Source organism: Gorilla gorilla, chromosome 3, assembly GCF_029281585.2.
Source record: "Gorilla gorilla gorilla isolate KB3781 chromosome 3, NHGRI_mGorGor1-v2.1_pri, whole genome shotgun sequence".
In the NCBI taxonomy this organism is placed as follows: Eukaryota; Metazoa; Chordata; class Mammalia; order Primates; family Hominidae; genus Gorilla; species Gorilla gorilla.
Genome location: NC_073227.2, coordinates 199,293,044 through 199,307,522, shown reverse-complemented (window position 1 = coordinate 199,307,522; position 14,479 = coordinate 199,293,044). Strand labels below are relative to the sequence as shown.

Below are 14,479 nucleotides of genomic sequence, written 5' to 3'. Positions count from 1 at the left end.
AATAAACAGAAACACCCGAAGCTGGTGATCAGCAGCCTCTTGATAAGATCTCAGGACCTGGGTGAGTGGACTCACACATGTGCACTAAGACGCAAAATGGCAGAGTTTAACTGGTATAGGGCATCCTAGGGCCATTCGGCTGGTAAGGGAAGAACGCCTCAAGTGAGCATGCTCACAACTCCAGGAAACACACTGTGCATGCCAAGTGAGCATGCATACAACTCCAGTAAACATGCTGTGCATGCTCCCCTCCCAAGTGCTCGCAGGCAACTGTGCATGCAGACAGCCCACTGCAAGGGAAGAATCAGAGAAGAAAGAAACCCAAGAACCTGCAGTATGCCAACATATTTATACTCAGGTTACTCAGGTTTAACCCTGAGTAGAAAGGTTAAACCCCACACTTGATCTCAAGTCACCCACTCGGCCCTCTTCCAAATTTACTTTACTTTCTTTTCATTCCTGCCCTAAAGCTTTTTAATGAATGTTCCCTCCTGCTCCAAAACTTGCCTCAACCTCTTCTTCTGCCTCATTCCCCTCAGTTGGATTCTTTCTTCTGAGGAGGCAAGAGTTGAGGTTGCTGCAGACCCGTACAAATTCGCCACCAGTAAAAGCAAAAACAGAAAGCAATACAGACTACAAAAGTTGATTAGCCATGAACACCTGTGAAAGGGAGGGAGGAAGCAGGATTGTGCAAAGACAAGCCTGGATCAGTACATTAGGGATCACGGAGCAAGTATCGCCAACCAGAGTGTCCCGCATTACTCTGGTTGGGAGATGACAGAAGTTTCCAACTTCATATCCCCACTGCGTTCAGCAACCAGATAAAGCCTGTCCTGAGAAGACATAGCCTTGAATGAGGTGGCCCTTGGAGCCTGTACCAGACCCTCTCATCTGGATGCTGTCTGCTCGCTGTGCTGGCTGGAGTGGGACAAGAAGCCCTTCCCTGGAAAGGAAGAAGTCTTGGAAATCTGTCTTCCTTAAGAAAGGCCTTCTTTGAAAATCCAGATGTCACATCACCGTATATAGTCCACTCCACAGCGGTCTGGATTCTACAGATATTCCTTTCTTTCTCATTGTGTAACAGCTGCCCTGCCTCCTCCTGGTGATGAGGGTACATGACCTCTCTGATGACAATGAATCATCTTGTGCCTGCTGATGCCTGGACACAGGAGCCCAAAATATCCAGGTGGCAACTACAGTTTATAATTTAGTTCTGAAAGGTTTGAATGCATCAGCACTGTCTAGAGTGAGGGGAGAGGACACAGCTCACAGCTTACAGTGCACACATCTGAACAGGGAAGTTGTGTTTTCTATTTACTGACCGGTTAAGCCCTCTCTCTCTTTCTCTCTCTTTCTCTCTCTCTCTCTCTCTCTCTCTCTCTCTCTGTTTTGCAAGAGACAAAGTCTTTCTCTTTCATTCAGTATGGAGTGCAGTGGATTAATAGTAACTCAATGCCACATCAAACTCCTGGGCTCAAATATTCCCCTCACCTAAGCCTCCTGAGTACTGAGATTATGTGCATATGCCACCTTGCCGGGCTAATGTGTGTGTATGTGTGTGTGTGTGTAGACAGTATCTCACAATATTGCTCAGGCTCATCTCGAACTCCTAGCCTCAAGCAATCTTCCTTCCTTGGCCTCCCAAAACGTTGGGATTTTAGGCAACCCAGCAATCATTCTCTTAAAAGAATCAGAATTTAAAGGAGGTATTCTTCTAGGGATGGAATACTTATCCCTACAAGACCAGGGCTGGGAGTGTAGGTGAATAAGTGATCGAGGGACTGGCATAGGCTGCATTACTTTTCATATTTTCTCACCAGAGCAGGACAATGAAACTACCTTGATTTTACTCCTTGCATGTCTGTGGCCTGCTCTTTTTTCATTTATCTCTAGTATGAAATACAAGTATCATTGTTCCAATGCACTATGGGTGAGGTACAAGAGTGAAACTTGACAGTTTGCTTGAGCCTAGTTTTGCACAGTTGCCTCTTCAGGACCCCTCCCCGAGAGTATTGTCACCCACCCCATTTCAATCCCCCCACCTCTTCTCACCCCACGGAAGCCAGGCTATGAAGACTTAGGGATTTTCAAAGCATTCTTCATAACTTTTGCCACTTCTGGAATCCAAATTGCTGCATTTAGATTTTGTGGTTTTTCCAGAATTGATTTTGGATGAGAGAGTCAGTTTGTCTACTCTATTCTGATGGCCATGCCCAGCATATAGACCGCATTACACTTTGATATGAGTATGTCATTATTTTCTTAACTCTGATTCTGATAATATCAAGTATAACAGAGAATATGGACTCTACAAATATCTCTGATTTGGAGTCATAAAGAAAGACTTTATGACTCCAAATCATCACTTGCTCACCCTTCAAAAGTGACTGAAGATTGAAGGCAAAAGGATGAGAAAGAGCTGGCATCAATGATAGCCTTAGGGTGAGTTCTCATTTAAGAGATATCTGTAGCGGGCTTATTCAAAGTGGAGACTATGTGGCTTGATTCCAGGTAAAATATGCAACCTCTGCTTGCAAAGAAATGGAGCCAAGTCATCTGAGTGCACAGTTCATAATCTCAATTAAGTTAATGGGTTGGTTTGTTTAGGTAGAGCAGAGCCAGTGGTGCAGTGTCTTTCTTTAATTATAAAGTTAATAAAGACAGATCATGTTATCAATCGCTCCCATGGAACATAATAGCGCTTTATAACATGAGAAAATTAGAAGTAACTACAATTAAAGGTAAACTTAAAGTAATAGAATTTCTGAGCTCAGTTAGAACCCTGTTAATCTTTTAACAATTTTAATGTCTGAACTTAACATCTGATCTTGTCTCATGTTAAAATTCTTCTTTCTGAGGTCAAAGCTAGCATGGAACATTTGACTCAACTCCAGTAATTCTTGCTGGCATCTTATTTATTTATTTATTTGCTTGTTTATAAGTCTGAGATGGCTAGATTTCTATAAAGTTTTTTGTCTATTTAACAAAAATTTTTCAAAGTATTTATCAATTTGTTAATCAGACCACATTTAATTTTTACCTTCCTACCAGAAGTTACATGCTATAACAAGAATTGTGTGGAAAAAAAGAAATGTTTGCAAAAACCTTATAATATGTTTTCACGAAATAATAGTATAAAAGTCATCCAGCCGGGTGCAGTGGCTTATGCTTGTAATCCCAGCACTTTGGGAGGCTGAGGCGGGTGGACCACTGAGGTCAGGAGTTCGAGACCAGCCTGGTGAACATGGCGAAACCCCATCTCTACTAAAAATACAAAAATTAGCCAGGTGTGATGATACGCGCCTGTAATCCTCGCTACTTGGGAGGCTGAGACAGGAGAATCACTTGAACCCGGGAGGCAGAGGTTGCAGTGAGCTGAGATCACACCATTGCACTCCAGCCTGTGTGACAGAGTGAGACTCTCTCTCTCAAAAAAAAAGAGTCATCCAAGATATCCTTCCAATGTATGTGCCTGTGTATTGTTTTGGGCTGAAACTTGAATCTAATCTTCACCTTTAATATACATTTCAGTAGATTTGTTTTTTTTCTACCCTTGCTACACCTAATTCTTACTGAATATTTAATGTAGAGACTGTGGTTACAAACATGCAAATATCTTTTCCCCATTGTTACCTTTTATAATATTAAAAGAGTGGCATCATGGGCATGATCCAGAAACACTGCTACCTTGATTTACTGGATATAGCACGGGCTGTTTAGTAAGGCACACTTAGATTCTAATTTCAGCTTTCACACTGACTGAACTAGACAAGCTAGTGTCCGTGTGTTCATTCTCTGTTTCCTTGAAAAAACGATAATGCTTAACAAGTATGATAATGTAGACTTATGTCATAATGAAGCACATGTACAGTAGAGTATCTTACAGAATTACTAATTGTTTGGTAAACAAATTATGAAATTTTCTTTCTTTTTCTTTGTAAAATATATGAAAGTTTGTGAGCCTTTTAGCTTATTTAATCTGTATTAATCATATATAATTATATAGCATATTTATACTGTATTAATCCATTCTTATGCTGCTATGAAGAAATACCTGAGACTGGTTAATCTACAAACAAAAGAGGTTTAATTCACTCCCAGTTCCACATGGCTGGGGAAGCCTCAGGAGACTTACAATCACAGCAGAAGGCAGCTTTTCACAGGGTGCCAGGAGAGAGAATGAGTGCGAGCAGGGGAAATGCCAGATGGTTATAAAAACATCAGATCTTGTGAGACTCACTATCACGAGAACAGCATGGGGCAAACCACTCCCATGATTCAATAGCCTCTACCCGATCCTGCCCTTGACACATGGGGTTTATTATTATAATTCACGGTGAGATTTAAGTGGGGACACAGAAGTGAATCATCTCAATAATTATATATAATATTTATACACACACACACCCCGAATTTTTAAAGATCTTTTTAAAAGATTTTTCTGACACAATTTTGAATTGCACAAAATTAAAAATTCCTTTTAATGTGGAATCTGTGACTTTTTCATATTCAGATATATGACAGTGCAAATAAAATTTATACTTGTCCATAATTAGCTACTTAACCTTCTCCAAATGTGTAACATATTTTTACTGATTCTGTGCCTATTTATCAATCTTCCCCTGTAACAATGCATTTATTATTTTTATTCAGTTACACATATGAGTCCCTTAAAAACTCTGAGGTTTTAGGTGATATTCTTCTTTTATTCATCTGTGTGTTCTGAAGAGAGTGCTAAAAAGAAGTAGCCATTCAGGGCTCAGTGTAAGACTGAGCACATCTTAAGCTTCTTGCTTCTTATATCCTACATCAATTTGAAAGTCTTCACTTAAAACTTTATTTTCCCACTACATTTAAATTTGTTTCACTGGGATCACAATTCAAACACTTTTCCAATCTTGGAAACTCTCATAGCCCTCCATTACCGTGTTCATCAATTAATTCTGTTATTTTGTCTTTAACATACTGTTACCATCCATGCTATCATCTCTTCAAAATTCTCATGACCTCAGTTCAGCATATTTTTATATTTTATCTGAATTATTGTATTCATTTCTCTCTGACATCCATGCTTCTAGCCCATCTCTTCTAATTGCATATACCCTACCAATTACCCTTGAAGAATAAATTACTTCTCATTGTAGGTAACTTGCCAAGACGTTTGCAAAAGTTTCTCCTATCCCTGTATGCAGCCCTTTTATAATGGGATATTACCACTCTTTTATTTAATGCTTTATTTTCCCAATGCTTGAATCTGGGATCACAGCATAACTTATTTTGATTAGAGGGAGGTAGCAGAACTGATGTTTTGCAATATCCAGGTTTAGAATTCTTGCACCTTCTGTTTTTGCTGTCTTGGAACACAACGCTGCTATATGAACAAGCCCAAACTAGCCTGCAGGAGCATAAAATCATATGCAGCAGAGACACAGTGACCCAACCATGGTCTTCTAGACCAACCACCTTCCATATAAGCCACCATTTCACTAAAGCTACAAAAATGATCGCTGGTAAGACAACCAAAAGAACCACCCTGGACAAGTTGAGCCCAGGACAAATTGCTCTCCAATACAACCATGAGCAAATAAAACGGTTATTGCTTTAAACCATTAAGACATTAAGAACTTGTGTGGTTTTTACTCAGAAACATAAGTGATACAGAAATTGGTTCCAAGAAATGAGTGTTGCCGTGACAAAAATCTAAAACTTGTGACATTGGCTTTGGGATTGGAGGCAAATAGATGCTGCTGGCCAAGACTAGACTGATATCCAGGTTGTCAATGAAGGCCGGCAAAGGAACTTGTTGAAGGCTGGAGAAAGGACAATTTGTGTTATGTATTACTGAACAGTTGGCAAAACCATTATCTGTGATAACTTACATATAGAACCCACTTAAGGAACTATAGAGACAGAATGTGGAATATGTCACTAGGTGCTTCTATTTACAATAAAGTACTATAAGTGAGTGATGAGCTAAAAAAAGAAAAATTTCAGTTTTCTGGTAGAATAGAAAATAAATATGGAGGGCTTTAATATTTGCTAGTTTGGAAAATAAAATTGTTCTTATTTCTAGACGCTTCAGACTGCAAGAAATTTTCATAGTAAAGAGTTTTTTTTTAATAAAGACCAAAACCTGGGTATGACTATGAAAAGCTTTATCAAGACCTCAAAACCATTTAAGGTGGTGCTGAGTAGACAGTCTCAGCCAGGTGAAAGGTTTCTGAGAATATTTAGAATGTTGTTTCACAATACCCAGACACACTACACAAGGTAGAGAAAACCAGTCTCTAATAAAATAATTGTGGATCTTACTTTTGACTAACGGAATAACTTATAACCTGATACACAAAATGCCCTGTATTAGTCTGTTCTCACGCTGCTAATAAAGACATATGCCAGACTGTAATTTATAAAGGAAAGAAGTTTAATTGATTCACAGATCCACATGGCTGGGGAGGCCTCACAATCATGGTGGAAGGCAAAGGAGGAGCAAAGTCATGTCTTACATGGTGGCAGGAAAGAGAGCTTGTGCAGGGGAACTCCCATTTATAAAACCATGCAATCTCATGAGACTTATTTACCAACACAAGAACAGTATGGGGGAAACTGCCCCCATGATTCAATTATCTCCACCTGGCCCTGCCCTTAACACATGGGGATTATTACAATTCAAGGTAAGCTTTGGATGGGGACACAGCCAAACCATATCACGCCCTCAGTGATTACAAAGGAGTTTTCCAGATTGGACTAAAAGGGACCAAGAAATATTAAAAGGAAAAGGTTTTGGGTGCTCAAGATTCTATGAGTTGGACACAGTTTAAGAAAGCTTTTTAGCTTTGAATAAACAACACACAGTCCATTTCTTATAAATATGAAACAGTGTATCAGAGAACAGAGCAAAGATCCAGATGATTTGCCAAGAGCCATGAAAGATATGTAAGAAACCACATCTGAGGATAATGACTTGATCCTTATCCAGGAGAACACCCTATCCCTGCAATATGAGGACCTTGCAATGGATGCCTGTCTGGGTTTCAGAACTGCCATGCACCAACTCACTGTCCTTGGGGAGTGCAGTGCTGCCTTGGGAGAATCTCAGTTGAACCTGCAGGTGAATGAGAATACAAGGAGCAGAACAAAACAGACCAGGTTCATTTCGTTGGATCAACCAGTACAGCCATGGAGAGTTATGTGAGTGACCCTAGGCAAAAATCAAAAAAAGAAAAAAACAAAACAAATACTGAGCCCATCATAGATTACTGTACCATAGAATTACAAACAGACAAAATAATTCTTGTTTTATGTCACTTAAGTTTTAAAGTTTTTTTTATTTTTTTATTTTACTTTGAGTTCTGGGACACATGTGCAGAACATGCAGGTTTGTTACATACATATACATGTGCCATGGTGGTTTGCTGCTCCTGTCAACCTGTTTTCTAGGTTTTGAATCTCGCATACATCAGGTATCTGTCCTAATGCTCTCCCTCCCCTTGCCCCCCACCCCCCTACAGGCCCTGGTGTGTGATGTTTCCCTCCCTGTGTCCATGTGTTCTCATTGTTCAACTCCCACTTAGGAGTGAGAACATGTGGTGTTTGGTTTTCTGTTCCTGTGTCAGTTTGCTGAGAATGGTGGTTTCCAGCTTCATCTATGTCCCTGCAAAGGAAATGAACTCATTCTTTTTATAGCTGCATAGTATTCCATGGTATATATGTGCCATATTTTCTTTATCCAGTCTATCATTGATGGGCATTTGGATTGTTTCCAAGTCTTTGTTATTGTAAAGAGTAAACGTACATGTGCATGTGTCTTTATAGTAGAATTATTTATATTCCCTTGGGTATATACCCAGTAATGGGATTGCTGGGTCAAATGGTATTTCTGGTTCTAGATCCTTGAGGAATCACCATACTGTCTTCCTCAGTGGTTGAATTAATTTACACTTCCACCAACAGTGTAAAAGCGTTCCTATTTTTCCACATTCTCACCAGCATCTGTTGTTTCCTGACTTTTTAAAGATTGCCATTCTAACTGGCGTGAGATGTTATCTCATTGTGTTTTTGATTTGCATTTCTCTAATGACCAGTGACGATGAGCTTTTTTTCATATGTTTGTTGGCCGCATAAATTTCTCCTTTTGAAAAGTGTCTGTTCATATCCTTTGCCCACTTTTTGAGGGCTTTTTTTTTCTTGTAAATTTGTTTAAGATCCTTGTAGGTACTGGATATTAGCTCTTTGTCAGATGGATAGATTGCAAAAATTTTCTCCGATTCTGTAGGTTGCCTGTTCATTCTGATGATAATTTATTTTGCTCTGCAGAAGCTCTTTAGTTTAATTAGATCTCATTTGTCAATTTCGGCTTTTGTTGCAATTGCTTTTGGTGTTTTAGTCGTGAAATCTTTGCCTATGGCTATGTCCTGAATAGTATTGACTAGGTTTTATTCTGGGGTTTTTAGGGCTTTAGGTTTTTCATTTAAATCTTTAATCCATCTTGAGTTAATTTTTGTATAAGGTGTAAGGAAGGGGGCCAGTTTCTATTTTTTTGAATATGGCTAGCCAGTTTCCCAGCACCATTTATTGAATAGGGATTCCTTTTCCCATTGCTTTTTTTTCAGGTTTGTTGAAGATCTCATGGGTGTAGATGTGTGGTGTTATTTTTGAGGTCTCTGTTCTGTTCCAGTGGTTTATATATCTGTTTTGGTACCAGTACCATGCTGCGTTGGTAACTGTAGCCTTGTAGTATAGTATTGCTCATTGCCAGAATTAGTATTTCCTATATTTTCCTGTCCAATCATCAAAATATACCGGTTGACTTTTCTTCATAATAGAGCTAAATGTCCCATTACCCACAAGACCACTCTGACATTGTAATTCACCCATTCAGTGAAATATACACTAATATGTATATTGTCATTATTATCTGCCTGGTAAAATATATAATTTTGTTATGTGAATATCCAATTGGTTCAACTCATAACCTTTGAATTAGTGGCAATAAAATTTCTATAATTTAACATGACTATAAAAGAATTCTTTTGAGTTAAACCTACTACATTCTTCCTGTAACACAACTATGTTGTCTTCAATTATCTTTTTACCACATGCTGAGTAAAATTCCTATTCTATTTCCATCATGTCATTAGATCTACTTTCCATTTAACTTTGATAATAACAAAAGAGTCATGTTCCTAGATTTCAAATTCTCAGTCTTTCTATACTACAAATATTGAGAGGGTTTTTGTAGGTCATCAGTTCTCTTAACTGTCTCTATGTTGATGACATCTAAGCACTGCAAAGATAGTGAGGGAAGCACTAGTTATAGATCCTCTACCTTATGAAATTACTATCTACTGCAGTCCATCAGTGTCCCTTTAGAAAGCCTCCTTAATCAAAACAGTAAGTAACTTGCAGACTGGTAAAAGCCACTTTCAACCAGCTAAATCATGACAATAAAAATAAATTCTTACATGGTTGGTGAAGTATACTGTTTATAGTAAGACAGATGCTTTCTCTGTCTTATTTGAAAAAAGAGCAGCATTTTTTTTGTGTTTGTTTCTGTTGATGGGTGTATCCAACCATAAAAGATGCACTTGTATTTACCATTTCATTCTGATAATCATCACCAACACAGTGAACTGAGAAATGCAAGTTCTAATTTGAATATTTTTGAAAGCAAATTAAAAACAAAGTTTGATCTTTTTTAGGCCATTAAGATCAAATGAAAAATACAGCTTATAAAAATACTTCATTAAGCAAAAAGATAGAAAATATAATCTACAAACAGTCACTGAAACTAGAAGCTTATCAGTAATCAGACTGTATTACACAAGAGTAAATGAAGTAACTCTGTAGATTTTCAATCTGAGAATACATAGCCAGAAGACAGCAATTTAAACTGAAGGCTGTTAACAACAGACTTTAAGGTATAGCTACTACAAAGAGGTATTTTTCGATTATCCCTTTGAAGTTGTGATCCAGCTATCAAACATTTTGAAGAGTATTGTTCATCTGTAAAATAGAATCATCTCAGGCAAAAACAGCAGGAAATTCAAACATCAATTCTAATTTTCTCTTTGCTCAAAACTTTAGACTATAGAAATGACAATTTTGTTGTCTGAATTCTTCTGTCTCACCAATTCTCAGAAAAATATTATATTTCAAGTAGAAATCATCAGGTATAATCATAAAGGGAAAAACATGTCAATATTTCCTTATAACGCTCGCTCAACTAAGACATTTAACAGCAAAATTGTATTTATTCATAGCAGTGAATGGCGATTTGGGGAAAGATTATACAGAAAATCTGAAGATAAACTGAAAGCCATCTGTATCCATTCAAAATACTTTGGGTAATTATATGTATAAACTGTACACTAGCATTAATGTAATTTGTACCTTGCCTATGAGGGGAGATAGCGTTTAATAATTGAAATGCACGTAATGACTTCCTCACAAAGTGGAATTATGTAATATCTTTAATTTATAGAGATGAGTGTGTGTGTTTGATAAGCAGTACACCTTTTCTTAGGGAAACCAAGTTTGTACTTAGAAAATCGGCGAGCCTATTTCTATAAAGTGCATTGGTACTTCATGTGGACTACAGGAGAATATAGAGAATTAATAGTCACTACTATTATGTACCACTTTTTTTTTTTAAGCAGATAAAGGCTTGTTTTATTTTAATGGCTGATCTGTGTAATCATGGAGGCCAGTGTGTACAGACAAAGGGGGAGCTTTTATTTCTTGATCTCTTCCTCCTTGGACAAAGTCTGGATTATCTCCTTCTTCTCGGCCTGGAGACGCTCTTCACAGCACTTGCGTGCTCACTTGGTCATAGACCAGCTGGCCTCAGCCTGGTCAGCCAGGAGCTTCTTGCGGGCCCTGTCTATCTTAGCTTGTGGCTGTGTTGCCTGAGAATCCACTTGTTTTTGAACACATTCCCCTTCACCTTCAGGTACAGGCTGTGATACATGTAGCAATCAATCTTCTTAGATTCACAGTATCTTCTGAGCAGCAGGCGCAGAATCCTCATTCTCCTCATCCACGTGATCTTCTCTGGCATTCGGGCATTGGCTGTACCCTTTTGCTTACCTATGCCCATGTTGCCTGCCCTTACGGCCGGCCAAGGTATTTTTCCAGCATTGAGCCTGGGAATGGACAGGCACAGGCTTAAGGATGATCAGCCCATCTCTTATCAGCTTCCGGATCTGCTGACGTGAGTTGACATTGGAGATTTCACTGGTCTCACCGGGATCCAACCAGACCTTCTTTTTGCCACAGCAGAGGATGCTAGAGGCGAGCCTCTTCTGAAGCCTGAGTATACTCATGGCGGTGGCTCTAGCAGTGAAAGGGACATACCACTTTCTAGAGATTTTAATATCTCTGGCAGCGAGAAATACTGTCTCTTTCTTAGCTCTGAATACTTAACATTCGTGGATATAAAATAATTTTTATTTATTTTCTAATGCCCTAATATCTTAAATGCATAGTCACCCAAAATGAAGAAAACTGGTTTGAATAAGCCAGCTGGAGTTAAGAAGACATAACCAGCAATCAAAGATTTTCTAGAAATAATAAAGCAGTAATTACAATATATGAGTGTAGGGGCAGCAAGACTCTACCTCTATCCTCTCAGGGTCTTGGCTGGGTCTGATAATTAAATTGATGTAAAACAGATTCACAGGAGAAAGGCGTAGAAATTTACTTCGTGTAAGTTTCATGTGGCATCGGCACCCTTATAAAGAAATGAAAACCCCAAAGAAGCAGTTAGAGTCAGTTACCTGTATACTGAGTGAAACAAAGAATGGTAAACTGAGAATTTGATAAGACAAAGGGGCTTAGGTGAGAGTCTTTACTTGGACAGAGAAGGGTTAGTTTAACAAGGTTTGCTGTTGTACACAATTCTCTCGGCCTCACCTTTCCATCTTTGATGATAAGACCATTGCCTTTTTTCTAGTATAGGAAGGATACATTTTACATAAGAATGTCATCTTTAACTTTTAAGACACAGAGCAAAGGTCAGAGTGATCCTCTTGTACCTGTTGTTTTTCAAGTTCCTTTAATTGAAACAAACAATAACCAAGGTGGCATTTTTTTAATTAAATTTTTAAGTTTATAATTGACACATAATAATTGTACATATTTATATGGTACACTGTAGTATTTCTTTTTTTCAGAAATACATGTTGTATAATTCAAAGAGATATTAAATTTTATTTATTAATTTAGATTCAGGGGTAAATGTGCATGTTTGTTTCATGGGTATATTGTATAATGGTGGGATTGGGCTACCAGTGTATCCGTCACTTGAATATTGAATGTTTTACTGAATAAATAATTTTTCAGCCTTCACTCTCTCCTATACTCCCCATTTTTGGAGTTCCTAGTGTCTATTATCTCCATCTTAATGTCCTTATGGACCCAGGTTTAGCTCCTACGTAAAGTGAGAACATGCCATATTAGATTTTCTGCTTTTGAGTTAGTTCACCTAATATAATGTCCACCAATTCCATCCATGCTGCTGCAAAAGACATTATTTCATTCTTTTTGATGGCTGCACTGTTATAATGTAATGTTTTAATGCATGTATACATGGTATAATGATCAAATTTGGGTAATTATTGTATTCATCACTTTCAACATTTGTCATTTCTTTGTGGTGACAACATGCAAAAACTTCTAGCTGTCTTAAAATCTATAATACATAGTTATTTGCTATAGCAGGTGGCATATTTTTATCTCCTTCATTGAGCAAAATGCAATACTCTGTTTTCCAGGATTTTCTACCAGTAATGTTGAAACACTAATATTCAGGAATGTATTGTTAAAAAGTGAGGTATAAGTATCATTTCAACCACATTCCATAATCGAAAGCTCCACCTGAGAAAGATCCGTGGTCCAAATGTTTCTTCATCTACTGGAGTCTCTCTAGGGATGATTACTAGAGGATGAGATTTTTGTCAAGATAAATCATCTTAGAGGAAAATGAGTCAAGCTCTAAGATAATAGTTCTGGCTCTGAAAGAATCAGAGAGGGTTGTGAAGGAATCTAGCCTAGGAGAAGAATTTAACTGATTTGGAAGGATGGTATGGGAGTTCGAATTACAAGACTTTCCTTCTAATTCTCCCCACTGTGTTTCCCTTATCATACTCTGAAACCTCATACTATTTTCCATTTCTCTTCTCCCTGCAGTCATTCTAAATCCTCTAGAAGTAATAACAGGGGCAAAACTAGATTTGGAGAAATACAAGTTATTAATAAACGCAGGTAGCCATGTATAACTTCACTAGCAACCTTACATAAATAAGTGATTTTGAAAATCTTCAGATAATTTAAAAAATGGGATTAAAATGTATTCCAAAAATTTTTAATTTTGTTTCCCTCTAATTTTTAAGGCAGAATAAAGCTCACTATATAGGTCTAAAATATAGACGATTCAGATTTCAAATGTATTAGTGGAAAAATGTTATTACACCAACACCATACTTGCATTTTACTGTTTTGAAAGTCATCGTATACCAGAATAGCTACAACCATGTTATAAAAACTCCACTCAACTAAAGCTAATCAGCAATGTAGTTAAACATGTTTTGTAAGATTAGAAAAACTTGTTTGTATACACAACAAATTCGCAAAATTATTTTCAGTGTCAAGGAATAATAAGCAATGGCTTTGGGTTGTGTTATGTTAATCAAGAGTAGAAATTTTGAAAGTCTAAATGAGAAAAGAATCTCAAAGGTGTTCAGTGCTCTAAAATGATTCTTAGCTGATGATAAACTGGCTGCTGTTACTCGTGTCACAAGTTACTCGTGCACTACCCTATTCAGTTCAGGAGTTCAAAAGGAGCAAGTAACTCAGCTCATCTTACATTCCATTTGCTCTCATAATAGAAAGTAGATTACAAAAGGTTAGGTAACTTTTGTAAAATTTTCTCAGTATTCTGTAGACATAGAAGGAACAGAATTACTGTACAGTAATTGACATGAAAATAAATAGAAGGTGCCTTTATTTTTTAATGACTTTTGTGAGTTTTCTGGAAGTGTAGGAAATTAAAAGAAAAAAGAAAAAAGCAAACCATCACCACATATACAACAAACCTCCCTGGATGTATCTTCTCATAGCTCTGAATATTGATAATATCCTAAGTTAGTCAATGTAATAATGGTCCAACAGGAAATGCAATGTGATGTATCTATGAGGAAAAATAATATTAAAATTTTTCGCCTTGAAGAGTCACAGACCATGAGAACAGATTACGGTATGTGCATGCTGGAGCAGGTAGTTCCTAAAGACCTTTTTAATATTTCAGATATTAAACATTTAGTTCCTGGAGCTTATGGAAGTTCTGAGAGAAAAGAAAAGGTGAGCACTTGAGAGCTTTGAACAGCTGCAGCTTACTACAGAAAATGGAGGTATTTTAATATTGTAATCACACACAAAAGTATATTTGTGCACTTTGGGAGGCTGAGATGGGTGAATTACC

General features: G+C 37.6%; 1 pseudogene; it reads right to left on the bottom strand.

Annotated features, from left to right (window-relative positions):
- Positions 1 to 10,733: 10,733 nt before the first annotated feature.
- On the bottom strand, positions 10,734 to 11,324 carry LOC101143454 (large ribosomal subunit protein eL19-like; annotated as a pseudogene).
- Positions 11,325 to 14,479: the final 3,155 nt, after the last annotated feature.